Raw genomic sequence first — 13,695 nt, forward strand, 5'->3', positions numbered from 1 at the left:
CCCTGGAGAACCTGAGAAAGGAATTTGCATATACTTGAATCAGCACCTTCAGACTTTGTAAGTGACTGGAGACCGCTTCCTGTTAAGAACTATTACTGGTCTTTCAAATCCCTGGTTTCAGTTCCTGCATCACCATTGCAGCTCAATGTCTATTACTCCAGTTCTGCTAATTCTAATGCCCTTTTCTAGCCACTATAGCATTATACAAGCATGGTGCATGTATACAGATGCAAGCAAAACATTAATACACATAATATATATATAATACTTCTTTGAAATAGTTTGTCAGTGAAGGAACCTAATGTAGCCTCAGATCAGAACATCTTTATGGGTTTAATAGATTCCACATTGGAAAAAACGAGGAGAGAGTTCATATCTTAAAAATTTAAATTTAATAACTTGACTTGGATTGTCAGATTATTTAATAATCCTTATGTTTTATTTTTCATATTCTTTATTTAACTGAGCTTTTCTTTTAATTAAAAAACCTATTAAATCAGATAAATTCTAATTCTAATTGACTTATGACAATGAAATCGATAATGTACCCCAGAAACAATCAAGGAAATATAACAAAAATGTAATGGATAAAATGTTCAAGATGTCATAGACATTTCTTTGTTCACCACATGCTGAAATAAAAGATTTATTAAGTTAGCAACATAGGATTGCTAAATGCAAAATGTATATATTCTAAAATATTAAATTAAACTTATAAATAAATAGTGACTATTGCTGTATAGTCAAAGAGGCAATGAACCATGATATAGAGAATTAGTAAGTTTAGTTTTCAAATTATAGATTATTATGCAGGTGATCATCATCATATGAACTGAGTAAATAATTTAAAGTGATTAGTGGATTTGGAACTCTATGAAAGTGGAATTTGCTTGAGCACATTTTTCCCCCAGAACAGAAATTTAATAACAAAATAACTACTACAGAAATGAACTATCCAATCATCACTCACAACTCTTTCTCGCTCTCTCTCTCTTTCTCTCTCTCTCTCTCTCTCTCTCTGTGTGTGTGTGTGTGTGTGTGTGCGTGTGTGTGTGTATGTGTGTGTGTGTTTATTTTTATATTTTATAGAATAACCTGGATATATATCAGCTATGTCATGAATGGGTCACTATGTTATTGAAGATGAAATGGAAAATTCTGGCACCAGTTTCTAGAAGTATTTAGACCCTCAGGACTAGAAAAATGCATGAATAAACCATGCAGTGTAGCTTTAAAGAAACAATATACGAAGAGTGGATATAAGTACTGAGTCTTTGGAATACATTTTTCAAATCTAAGAGAATGCAACATGTTTGACAAGTCCTTTTAATGCAGAATTATTCTGGTGGATATTTTTTTTTCAAAAGTAGAAATTGCACAAGATCTGTGCAAGCCCAAGCAAGCCAAACACTAGCATGGAGAGAAAGTTAGGTACTAACTTCCACAAGTGGAGGAACTATTGAAAATTGAAGGCAGCTTAGAGCGGGAGAGTAGTGTTCTGTAAATTGTGACCTCTAATTAGCTGACTATACCTTAGTAGAAGGCCTCACACTTAAGAACATTTCGGCAATGCAAATGTGCTTTGATAGGTGTTAATAAAAATTATGGACACATTCATGTGCATAGGGAAGTGGAAAGTATGTGCGTGGAGTATGAGAAGGGAGATGAACATGATCCATGCACAGGAAATTTTCAATTAACTAATAAACAATTTTAAATAGCACCTTATTCATACACAGAATATTTCATTCTGATCTCAATCCTTATATTATACATATGCTCATTCATATATACTCCAAATATATTAGATTATGTAGAAGGACCTGGTGACATTGCTTGGTTGTTAAGAGCATTTTGTTTTTCCTCTCAAGGACTCAGATTTGGTTTCCAGCATCTATGTTGGACAGCTCATGATACCTCTTGTGGGTATCTGTGGACCTATGATCTGGGTATAAAATCATGCAGCTAAGCACATGAAAACATAATAGTAAATTACAAATGAATATTTATAAAAAGAAGTGTTAATTAGAAATAGATGTGTAGGGTGGCAAATAAGAGTTAAGAAACACATAGTTCGACTAATTTTATCATTGACAATGATTGTGGTTATAGACATTCTCACACCCCTATGTTGAGGATGTAGTTAGGCAAAGTAAGGTGTAATATAGTAAATATGAAGCAACTGCTGTCAACAACTATGGGAATCTATATTTTTAAATCTTTAATACAAAATTACACTTTTCAACCATCCATTCATTTCTTATGGATAATTTCTTCTTGGGGGGGGCAAATTTGGTATAAAATGTAATTTGTGTTTAATTTCTTTCTGTGACAATATTTTGTTTGTTCTCTACCAAATAAACCTTGCCTAAAGATCAGAAGGCAGAGCTAAACTACTAGTTGACCATAGAGGTCTGAAGGTCTGTACAGACAGACAGGAAGTGAAATGGCAAGGCAGAGAGAGGAGTATAAAGCTGGAGGAGACAGAAGCTCAGCCTTTTTGGCGTAGGCGTTGACAAGGCAAGAGTTGGCTGTGACTCGCTCCTTTCTCTCTCTGATCTTTCAGGATTGACCCTAATGTCTAGCTCGAGGTTTTTTTTGTTTTTTTTTTAAAGACTAATTAGAACTCATGCAACATCTTTCAAATTCATTCATATATGAAAAGTTTCTTATAAGACTAATGTTTATTGTTTCTGTTTTTAAGTATAAAACTCATAAAAATTAATCACTGTTAACTATGGGTCTTTGAGAATAGTGGGGGACCATTTGGATAGAAACTCTAGCTCTAAATTCATTGAAAACTAAGAAGAAAACAAGAGAGACGATAAAGAAAACTTTAAGATAAAAAATACTTTTAAGATATGGGATCAAACCGGACTCTCTGAACGTGGCAGACACTGAGCGCTGACTGAGAAGCTAAGGACAATGGCCTTGGGTTTTGATCCTACTGCATGTACTGGCTTTGTGGGAGCCTAGTCTGTTTGGTTGAGCACCTTCCTGGACCTCGATGGATGGGGGAGGACCTTGGACTTACCACAGGGCAGGGAACCCTGACTACTCTTTGGACTGGAGTGGGAGAGGGAGGGGAGTGGGGGAAGGCAGAGGGAAATGGGAGGTAGGGAGGAGGTGGAAAATTTTTAATAATAATAATAATAATAATAAAGATATAATGTCTAAATACTAATTAAAAATAAATGGGCTCAACAGCTTATACTTAGGAATATACATGTATATACAAATTCATATATGCATGCAATAACAATTAATGAAAAAAGAAGTCATGAATTTGAAGGAAAGCTGGAAGGGGCATATGGGAGTATTTAGAAGGAGGATTGGGAAGTGAGAAATGTTCTAAATAAATTATTATATAAAAAATAAGCAAAACCAAAGGAAAAAGCCAATGAACTACTCACTTAAGTACTGAGTCAGAACTGATAAAATTTAAATTATTTTTGTGAAATATTACATCTAAAAATGCAAAATCCAGGAACACCAAAACAAAGGAAAAACAAAGCATGAGGTACAACTTGGTGAAGACATGGATGGATTATTCCTTTTCTAATGTAAAACTTATGATACACACACACACACACACACACACACACACACACACAGAAGCAGGGGACTTTTTACATGAAGTTTTACATGAAGTATTGTCATTTCAGAATAGTTACTTTAGAAGATATCATTAAAAATGAGTATTAAATCATTTTCTTTCATTTGGAAATAAAACCCAAAGAGAATCTGACACCATAAGAATGTTTCTTAATGAAATACTAACAAGGTCTTAATCTAATTAGAATGGAAGATCAGAGATAATTATATATGGAAGATGAGCAATACATGATGTCCTAGTTAGCTTTGGCTGTCAATTTGACACATCCCAGAGCCATTCTTGAGAAGTCTTAATTGGGGGACTTCCCAGATGTGACTGGCCTGTCAGTAAGTTTATGAGAGTTTGGCTTAGTTGGTAATTGGTGGGGGGCCACCTGTAGGTATGGTAGGTGGCCTGGTAGGCATGGTAGGCAGGTGGGCCTGAACTAAGAAGAAAGATTTACTGAGAAGAAAAGCTGCTGAGCATCAGCAAACCAGGAAATAGTGTCCTCCATGGTTCTGCCTTGACTTCCTGCTTGTGGTCCTGCCTTGACTTTCTCAGTGATTATTGCATGAAAGATGTTTCAGTCAGGTAATCCCTTGCTTCCTCTAAGTCGTTCTTGGTCAGAGTGTTTCATCACAGCAGCAGAGAGGAAAGAAGAGAAAAGGAACATGGGAAGAAAACAAAGAGAAAGGAATTGCAATAAATATGTCACAGAGAACAATAGAGGGTTATGGTTTGAAGGCTGTGGCTAATTTCTTTTAGTGCCAAACTATTCAAAGTGTACAGCTGCAACTTATGTACTGTTTCTATATTTAGTAGACACTTCTTGCTTAATTGAGTTGTTTTGCTGGTTCTGAACAAAACAATGTTTTTCTGAGAAGGAAGCACAATGTGAAAACTTTATACCTTGATGTTATCTATTCTCCCAAACTCTTAATGATTAACACAGTTTTAAACATAAACTGTCAGGATTAGGGCGTTGTTGTAATTTATCAACATAGAGTATGGCATAAATGCCCAAACCAGCATTCTAAGTACAGAAAATTTATATCAAAACTGTATACATCGTCTAAACCACAGAAACCAGACAAACTCCTCACTTTTATTCTTGCATCTTAAGACCACCTTTTAAACTTAGATTTGTCTTTTAGGAAATTACAAAAAGATATATCTTAGAGTATGTCTTTTCTACTTTACGAATAGTACAGTATCTTTCACCATACCATGCTCTGCATACATGTTTCAAACAAAACCTTGCAATTCATCTTTTATAGGAAAGGAGATCAAGACATTAAAGCTACAGTGAAAACAGAGAAAAGAAACAAACAAACAAAAAAATTGGACCAAGGAAATAAAAAAATATTTACTTGATAAAATTTGAAGTTTGCTGGTGTACCATAGGCTTTATGTTATGTTAATAAGAAATCATAGTGGTAATCCAATAGTTTTAGAACTTATTTTGATTTCAATTTTTATCTTCTAATCTATCAAGTATGAATAATAAAATATTGGCATAGATTAAATAGTAAAAATAAAACTTAATCAGAATTATGCAGGAGGACACTCTTCAGTAGAGAAGAACTAGATGAAAAACAATCTTGAATTTCTAGGCCTACAGAACAATGAAACACAAATTTTATTTAAGCCACACAATGTATGATGTTTTATGCAAGAGTCACAAAACAGTATCTTTACTTAGAGCATGTTTATTCATTGGGATTTACAACTTTATCCATTGGGGTTCTGGGCACAGTTCTGGTCATGTCATATTTGTATCATATTGTAGATAACATAAGGTGAGCTAATGAACAGCATCCTCTCCTGAACTCTCTTGCTTTATGTACTAATATGTACTAATATGTACTAATATGATTTGGAAATAAACTTGACTTTGCTTTTTCGCAGGGTTGTTTTCTCATCCTAAAACCAAGGTCCTTAAAAAAAAAATCTCAAAAAATATGTTAAGATAACAGTCTTAAACTAACAATAAAGATAAGTGAGCCACCAACACAGAATTAATAAAATGATTTCATTTACTGCAGTCTTCCTTATGTCCTTCTGTGGAATTTTACTTATCATGCTTCATGTTTGATATTGATTTACAAAATTACAATCCCTTATTTCAAATAACTAATGTTTAAATGATTTACCAAGATATACTGTATATTTCACATTTAAGAAATATTTTTACTGGGTTTTTTTTCAGCAAATAATTTTTGTGGCTAACACATAGTGATAGAATTACATAATATCTACTTTGATATGAACATTGATACTTTTTGGTAATTTTACAAGATAGTTAATTTGATTCTTTATTGTTAGCATGTGTGGTACAGAAGAATTGTCTGGATTCTGCCAATCATGTTTTAAGTAAACGCTGATTGGCCAGGCAGGAAGTATAGGCACGTCAACCAGACAGGAAGTAGAGGTGGGGTGATGAGAACAGAAGAATTCTAGGAAGGAGGAAGCCCATTCTTCCAGTCCTGCCCAGATCAGCAAGAAACAGGATGTGACCTGCCCCACTGAAAAAGGTACTGAGCCATGTGACTAACATAGATAAAGATAATGGGTTAATATAAGAGCTAATATGAAGCCTGAGCTAATGGACCAATCAATTTATCATTAATGTAGACTCTCTGTGTGATTTTCTTTGGAACTTTCCAGCTGTGGGAACTGGGCAGGACTGAAACCCCAGCAGGCAGGATGTCGTGTTATACATGTGTTTGTTATTTCCATATTCATAAATTATTTTCTTTGCTACATAAGTTTTTGATAAAATACATACTTTAATTTACTTTCAATTTACATTTTGTTTCTTTGTCAGTTTCATTATTTCTTGTTTTTCTTGCTCACCATAAATTTTTTCTTCTTTTTGCTCTTTAGTTATAGCATTCTTTAAATATTTGCCTCATTTTCTTTGTTCTATTTTACCTTTGATATCTCACATCTGCTGTTTTTGTAGCTGCTAAATTATTAAAATTTTTCATGTGTCTTTTCGCAAATTGATTTATCCTCATGAAAGTCAAGTTTAGCATATTAATGACTTTGGCATTAATTTTCAGCCTGTTAATGAGGAAGGAATGATTAGTGAACTCTGCCTTTAGGAACATTTTTCTTCAGCAGCAATTTTGTATAATGAAATGTTTCCTTGATTTTCTTAAAACTTAACATGTGTTTTGTGCAAAGGTGTTACGGCTAAGTCTCATAATTTTTCTGCTTACATATTTTCCTAAAAATTTCAGACCTCTGGTAAAGGGCACTAACAATGCCTTTTAATAAGGGTTTGAATGTTTTATGGGCTTGTAATAAATAAAATTAAAGGTAAGATTTTTTTTCAAATACCATACCTTATATATATACAGTAGTAAAAGGTTTTCTGCTATCTTAATAGTCTCCCCTATGCAAATGAAAAAAAATGGAATTTCAGGTTATTCATTAGTTAGGTAGAGGCAATTGGTTTGAGAGACTCCAATCTCAGATGCCACAAAAGCTTATAACTCAAGAAGTTTAACAAACACACAAACTAATAATTATATAGCTCCCAATCCTCCAAAATATTGTGCTTTTAAATACCTAGGTTTGTCAGAGATATTTTTTAACAACAGTAATTTGGAAAAAGGGTACTGCCATGCTTTCATGATTTTTTTTTCCAGGTTAAATGTCAAGTAAGAGAAAATATAAGTATATTGAAATTCTTTCTGAGGATTATAAATCTGGAACCTTTGTAGGATCTAATAAACAGATGAACTTGGAAAGTCCCATTTATATCTCCTAAAGCCCTGGCTTGGCATCATAAGTAATATAAAGGTAATGGTGTTTCTGGTATATTGCTTATTTCTGAAATTTCCTGGTTCATTGTTGTTGCTGAGCGTGGATATTCACTACAAGTACAACAATTTAGGCTGCTGATGATAATGGGTAGGGAAGAAGGAAAACATGGAGCGATTACTGTCAGTTCTTTCAATAACGAGATTCCTTACAAATAGCACGGTGGTTTCCCTCAGTGGCACACGTCTTAGGTTCCTGATGTGTGGGTGTGGATAAATCTGGAATTAGCAGTACTTATCTGTATTATAACTGTGGCTTTGCAAACAAAAATCCTCCCTCAGTAATGTGCTCTAGCTGCTTCCTGTGTCTTTGCTTGTCCTTTAAAGTATGAGAACTAGCAAAAGCTTTGAACAGTACCCGGAAATATTCTTTAGTATGAAATGGTGGCTTGCCAGTGTCCTGCAAGGTGAAGTCCCCACTGCCCATTTCCTAACACTTATACTGCCTAGCTATTGCATTATAGAAACTCGTATACACTGCAACACTGGGAATACAACTGGAGGACAAGCGGTATCATTTGGTCCAGAGATTGATATAAAAAGATAGGCATCTTTCCTTCAATTTTTCATTTTTGTCATCAGTATGACTTTTAAAATATGCAAACTGTCATAGATAGATCATTAACTCCATTAGGTACCAACAAAGCATTAACAATATAAGTAAAATTGATCATAGAAAAGAAATGTTTGAAGAGGTCAGAATAGAAGCAAGTAGTGCATAGCTTAGCTCGAACTATGAGTGGAATGCTTCAGTAATTATGCACCAAATTCCCCTAAAAATGGTACTTTCCACTAATAGTTTGTGCATATTGGATCATCCTTTTCTCTGAGGAAGTTGTCCCATTTTCTTGTAGGGGATGATCTTTTATATGAACTGTTGCATTCATTTGCCAGTAAGTTGTTATGGATATTTGCTGTGGGAACTCCTTCAGCCAATAGCCCTTCAGCTACCGGACCACTTTGAATGTGGTCTCTTCTAGTATATGTGCAGATGGATAGCATGAGCAAGGCCTCTTGGCTGCTGGATTCAGTTCTGGTTCCCAGCAGAAGCAGAGGGCTGTGCATGGCTATGTTTTCTGTGAGCTTATCCCCAAATAAATAAACCATTGTCATACTCCATTCTGGGCTATTGTGGAACTGTTTTGTACGACAACATATTTATTTTTGTGTCAATTGTGAATAATTAATGACTAAGGCAATGGTTGCCTTTGCTGCAGCTAATTTTTTTTCTATACTAATGTGATATACTTCTGAGTTCAGCTATTAATATGAATTTGCTACATACTTTCCAGGCAATGACCCATTGTAACACAAAATATATTTTTATTCATTCAGGAAGTGTTTATAGCTTGTATTATACTGAGCATAGAATCTCATTGTGTTCAGAAAGTAAAATAAATATTATATTCTTAAATAATTGTTCACTAAGCTCATCAATACAATGTTCTTTAGAAATAAAGTCTACAAATGGTTTAACATCAAGATAAATGAAAGGAAAATTAAAAAGTTAGCTATTGTCTGGCCTACGATTCAAGAAAAGAAATATATATCTTACCATTTTAATTAAGACTTGGGGTATATGTACTACTCTCATTGGGTTGTGTTTAAGGCATATTGCCTGGCATTTAATATGTACATATTAGCTAATTGCTGACTATTCACTGTTATTAGAATTTAAATTTAAGCCATTTTTGGCCAAAGTAATATGGTTAATAATTATAATTATTTTTCAAATTCAGAATGTATGCTTTTAAAAGTAATTCTAGAGTGTCCCTCTCATTAATATTAATTGTACTTAAAGTAAGAAAAATTGAGAAAAGAGATATATACAACAAAAGGCTAAAACATCTTACTTCATGAAATATGTTTTTTATTATTTAAATTACTTCACTGATTTTCAGAAATGTCTATTTTTAATAAGAAATTCTGAATTAATTATGCAAAATAACTTGGAACTAAAGCAATCATTGCATGAATATCATGAATCATCGTTCTTCATCTTTGATAGAATCAATTGGAGCACAAAGATTTTGAAAACAAATATTTACTATAGGCTGCATATAAGATATCTTTTATAAATTTTGAAATGTTGAGTCTGATGTATAGGTGCATATAATATTAACTTATATTATAAAACACACCAATAATCACATTTCATATAAAAAGTCTTGTCCATTGAATTCATAACTTTTGCTTGCATACTGTAGTTATTTTAGTAGGCTCCATACATGTTTTTTGGAAAATGATTCTGATTGACATTCATTTATACGTACTTGTGAGATTCATAGCAATATTATAATTCATATATTCATTGTGGAATGATCAGTTAACTATGATTAGCTTATGTATCATCCTAGCCTTTTGTCAATTTTTACTGCAAGTGTATAAAAATCTTTATCTATTAGAAAATAAATTATGCAAAACTGTTAAGTATAATCATTCTATAGTTCCATAGTACTCAGAAATTTATTGCCCCTTTTTATCTATAAAATTGTGTACATTATTGGTGAGCATATATATTAGTTCAATTATTATAAAAAATATAAATTATTTAATTTAACTTAGCCTACATGCTATTATACTTTCAGAAACATAAAATCTAAAACACCGACTATCTTGAATTTAAATACCACCAAAGTCAGTTTTATTTCCAAATCGTATTTTGCAGAAATAAAAATGCAAATACTTAAACTTTCCCATAGAGATTCATTTTATCCTTTCCCTTGGCCCCCACCGCATGCATACAGCTATATCAGATTCAGTAAAAAAGATAATAAAATGTTTTATAATAGAGATTGAGTAAGGGTGAGAAAGTTTTTCTTTGTTGATTCAATTTGAATAAAAATAGCTTATGGTAAATGCAGTTGGAATGCCTCAGTAACCTTTATATTCATCACTGAAAAGGATAATCATATTTGTGAAAGGCATATTCAGTTGATATATTTATAAATGTTAGCTTCTGGGTGCATTTCAAGGAAAAAATCACTTTCTTGATACAGTAATGAAACTGAGATCAAAAGCCTTAGCAAAGGTTTCACAGTCAGGAAGTGATACAATGTGGGACTCTAGTCTAGCAGCCTAGGGCTTGTGAGTTATAGCAGGGCGCCTTGATGCTAAGTCATGAATAAGATCAAAGTGTGCAAGTGGACGCCACACTTACAGCTCATCCCTCTTACTAATTTTAGTCATTGATTTGATCCTGTTGAACACATATACTCTGTAAACTTTCATATTAGTGTAATCAAGACCTCTTCAGAGTTCTCCAGGAGCTTATTAGGATAGTAGATCAACAAAGAAGTTAATGCTCATGGGTTTTATAGAAAGTAACCTTTCATGGTTTGCTAATAAAAGTTAAAGCAGTTGTGTTATTTAATTATGAAATATGTAACCTCATCTTAGCTTTTGCTATCAGGCAAGCATTGAAACTGACACTTCAATTGAGTTTACCCAAGGGCTCCGAAGCTTGGAGAGTTTAACACAAGCAGCTATCAAAGCTTAGGCATCGCTGCAGTCTCTCCATACCTAATTACAATAAGTGAATCGTTTCCTCCGGAGAGAGCCCACTTTCATTCCAAATCTGACAGGTAGAAATTAGTTACCTAATGGGATGGAATCGTTCTGCAAATTGAAGGAATTAAGTGTGCTTTTTTTTTTTAATTTAAGCTCCCTCTAAATTAGATTTTAATTTGGTCCAAAAGTGAAGAGGTTGATGGCATGAAGCCGTTTAGGTAGAAACAGAGCCAATTATTTTGCTTCTTTATTCCAGATATAGTTTGCCCCCTTTATCACCATCATCCTTGATGAGGCAAAAAAAACCAAACAAAAACCCAAAACAAACAAACAAAAAAAACCTCAATGCCTTAATCAAGAGAAGTTTCTGTGGGAGAACTGAGTCAATGTGGAGCCCTGATCAGCCAATTGTTTCCTTTTCTAACTCAATTTGCAAAAGATGAACTTTGATGGTAGTCAAATACTGTGTTTATGAGAATATTTCTATGTTTTCATTTATCTAATATTATAAAGTAAGTAGGGAATGAAACATGAGCATATCAGGCGTAGAAAATGATAAAGAATGGTCATGTAGGTAGTGCTGGTTCAAATACAAAGTGATCTTGCTTTTTCATTGTGAAATATAGCTATTGGGATCAATACAGAGATTGTCACTATAATAACTAACAAACAAGTAAATCAAAGCAACTTGTAGATGACTCTGAGTTTTATCTAGTTCATCAACAAACATCAATAGGTTAATAGTGTGGCTCAAGGTGCTTTAAGGTAGTGATGGGATATGAATTAAGACCTTCAGCAGTTACTCTGAATAAATAAACAGAACAGTGGCATCCAAAGGCATGCCACATTAAATGCTAGATAGAAGCATCTTTTCAGACACTGTTTTAAAATGTTCATGTAGACATGTAAGGTAATTTAGGGGGCATAATGGTGAACACTTATAATTTCACACTTACAGGGCAGAAATAAATAATGTATGCGTGTAGTCAATTGGGAATACAAATACTGAGATTCTGAATAGCTAGTATTCTATAGAGGTTGGCTGTGTTATTTCATCTGTATTTTAGTAGTTTGCCATAGAAAATGGATGGTAGTGGTGCATGCCTTTAACCCCAGCACTAGAAAGGAATATACTACGGGAGAAGACAGTCAGTCTCATTCTGAGGCTTCCTTGAGGCAGGATCACCTTTTTTGACTGACGTAGAGGTGAGAGTCAGTGGCTGGCTGTTTTGCTCTTCTGACCTTCAGGTTGAACCCCAAAACCTGCCTTTGGGTTTTTATTAATTGTACTACATACATTTTATCTCAAAACCAAATAAATAAAAAAAATCAGATACTTACATAACAACTGATAAATCATTAAATATATAAAATATGCAGGTACAATAAAGGTAATGGTGTTTTATATCAATGCTGAGACATGGATTTAAAGTGGTGAAAGAGAGGTATAATCCATTAGTTTGCATAAGATGGAATGACATGTTGCATAGGGACCTAGGGAGATCGTTTAATAACTGAAAGTTATTCTCCTTCAGAGGACATGTGTTTGGTTCCTAGGACCCTCGTGGCAACTTATAATCACCTATAACCTCAGCTTCAGAGACCTGATACTCTCTTATAACCTTCACTGACCTCTACAGACATGTGGCACACACAAAGTCACACAGGAACCCATACATACACATCATACACATAAAATAATAAATAAAAATATCGAATGGAAACAGATCACAAAATAAATTCTTCTGGAAAATAGGGCTGATAAGACATACTTTAGCATTCAAATTAGAAAATTATACTTACTCATACCAGTCATTCCTTCTGCCCGAAAGATCAACTACTTGTCAATGTTGAGTTATGTATAATAATTAGAATACTTTTTAGGAAAAAAAGTATCTTTAATACTGAATATTAATACTGGTCTGAGGGAGGAAGTGGAGAATGAATTAGGCTTGTGGGAAAACTTGGCTTCAACAATGGTCTCTGTTCAATAAGAGTTTCAATTAAGCACAGGCAGATGACATATTGCTCTATTATTTATTTGGGGTGGAGGATTTGCTCAAAGAAAATTGTTATTTGATTAAGATGATTGGAAATGGTAAGAGTCAGAAAAAAGTTAACTAAAAAGTTTTATATACTTACATGTTTATTTATTTGAATTATTATGTTTATTTTAAATGTGTATTAAATTTCATTAGTGTGGATGAGGAAAATGTGAAGTAAATCACACAATTTTGTTATAAATTATGGTAGGTAGAAATATCTGCAATAATTCCATTCATGAGATGATTTCAAATGCTGAAAATAATAGATTACTTTAAATATCAAATTTATCATATTAAAGAGTGGAAATGATTAAAAGGAATTTTAATCACTTAATTCAAGGAAGTTGATGAAATGCCAAGCACCTATACCTCATTTCTGCTGAGTATGTGAAGTAGGAAGTGTTAATAAGTGTGTTTATATTTATCCACAATTGTGTGCATTTATGGGTATTTCAAAGAATGAGAAATGATGTACAGATGCTAACATAAAAGGTGTTCAACTGAAATCTTTCTTTATGCTCCCTACGTGCTATGTGAATGAGACACATATTTCTCCCATCATGCAGTGTGGTTGCAGGTTTCTCCATCTTTGTCTACAACTTTGTCTCCTTATGCCTGATGAACTGTGAATGAGAAAAATGGGCTTTCCTGAGTATCCACACATACATCATATATCCTTTGCATTCCTGTAAAAGAGTCCAAATTACAAGTAGTT

This window comes from Myodes glareolus, chromosome 13 (assembly GCF_982192425.1).
Source record: "Myodes glareolus chromosome 13, mMyoGla1.1, whole genome shotgun sequence".
Classification (NCBI taxonomy): domain Eukaryota; kingdom Metazoa; phylum Chordata; class Mammalia; order Rodentia; family Cricetidae; genus Myodes; species Myodes glareolus.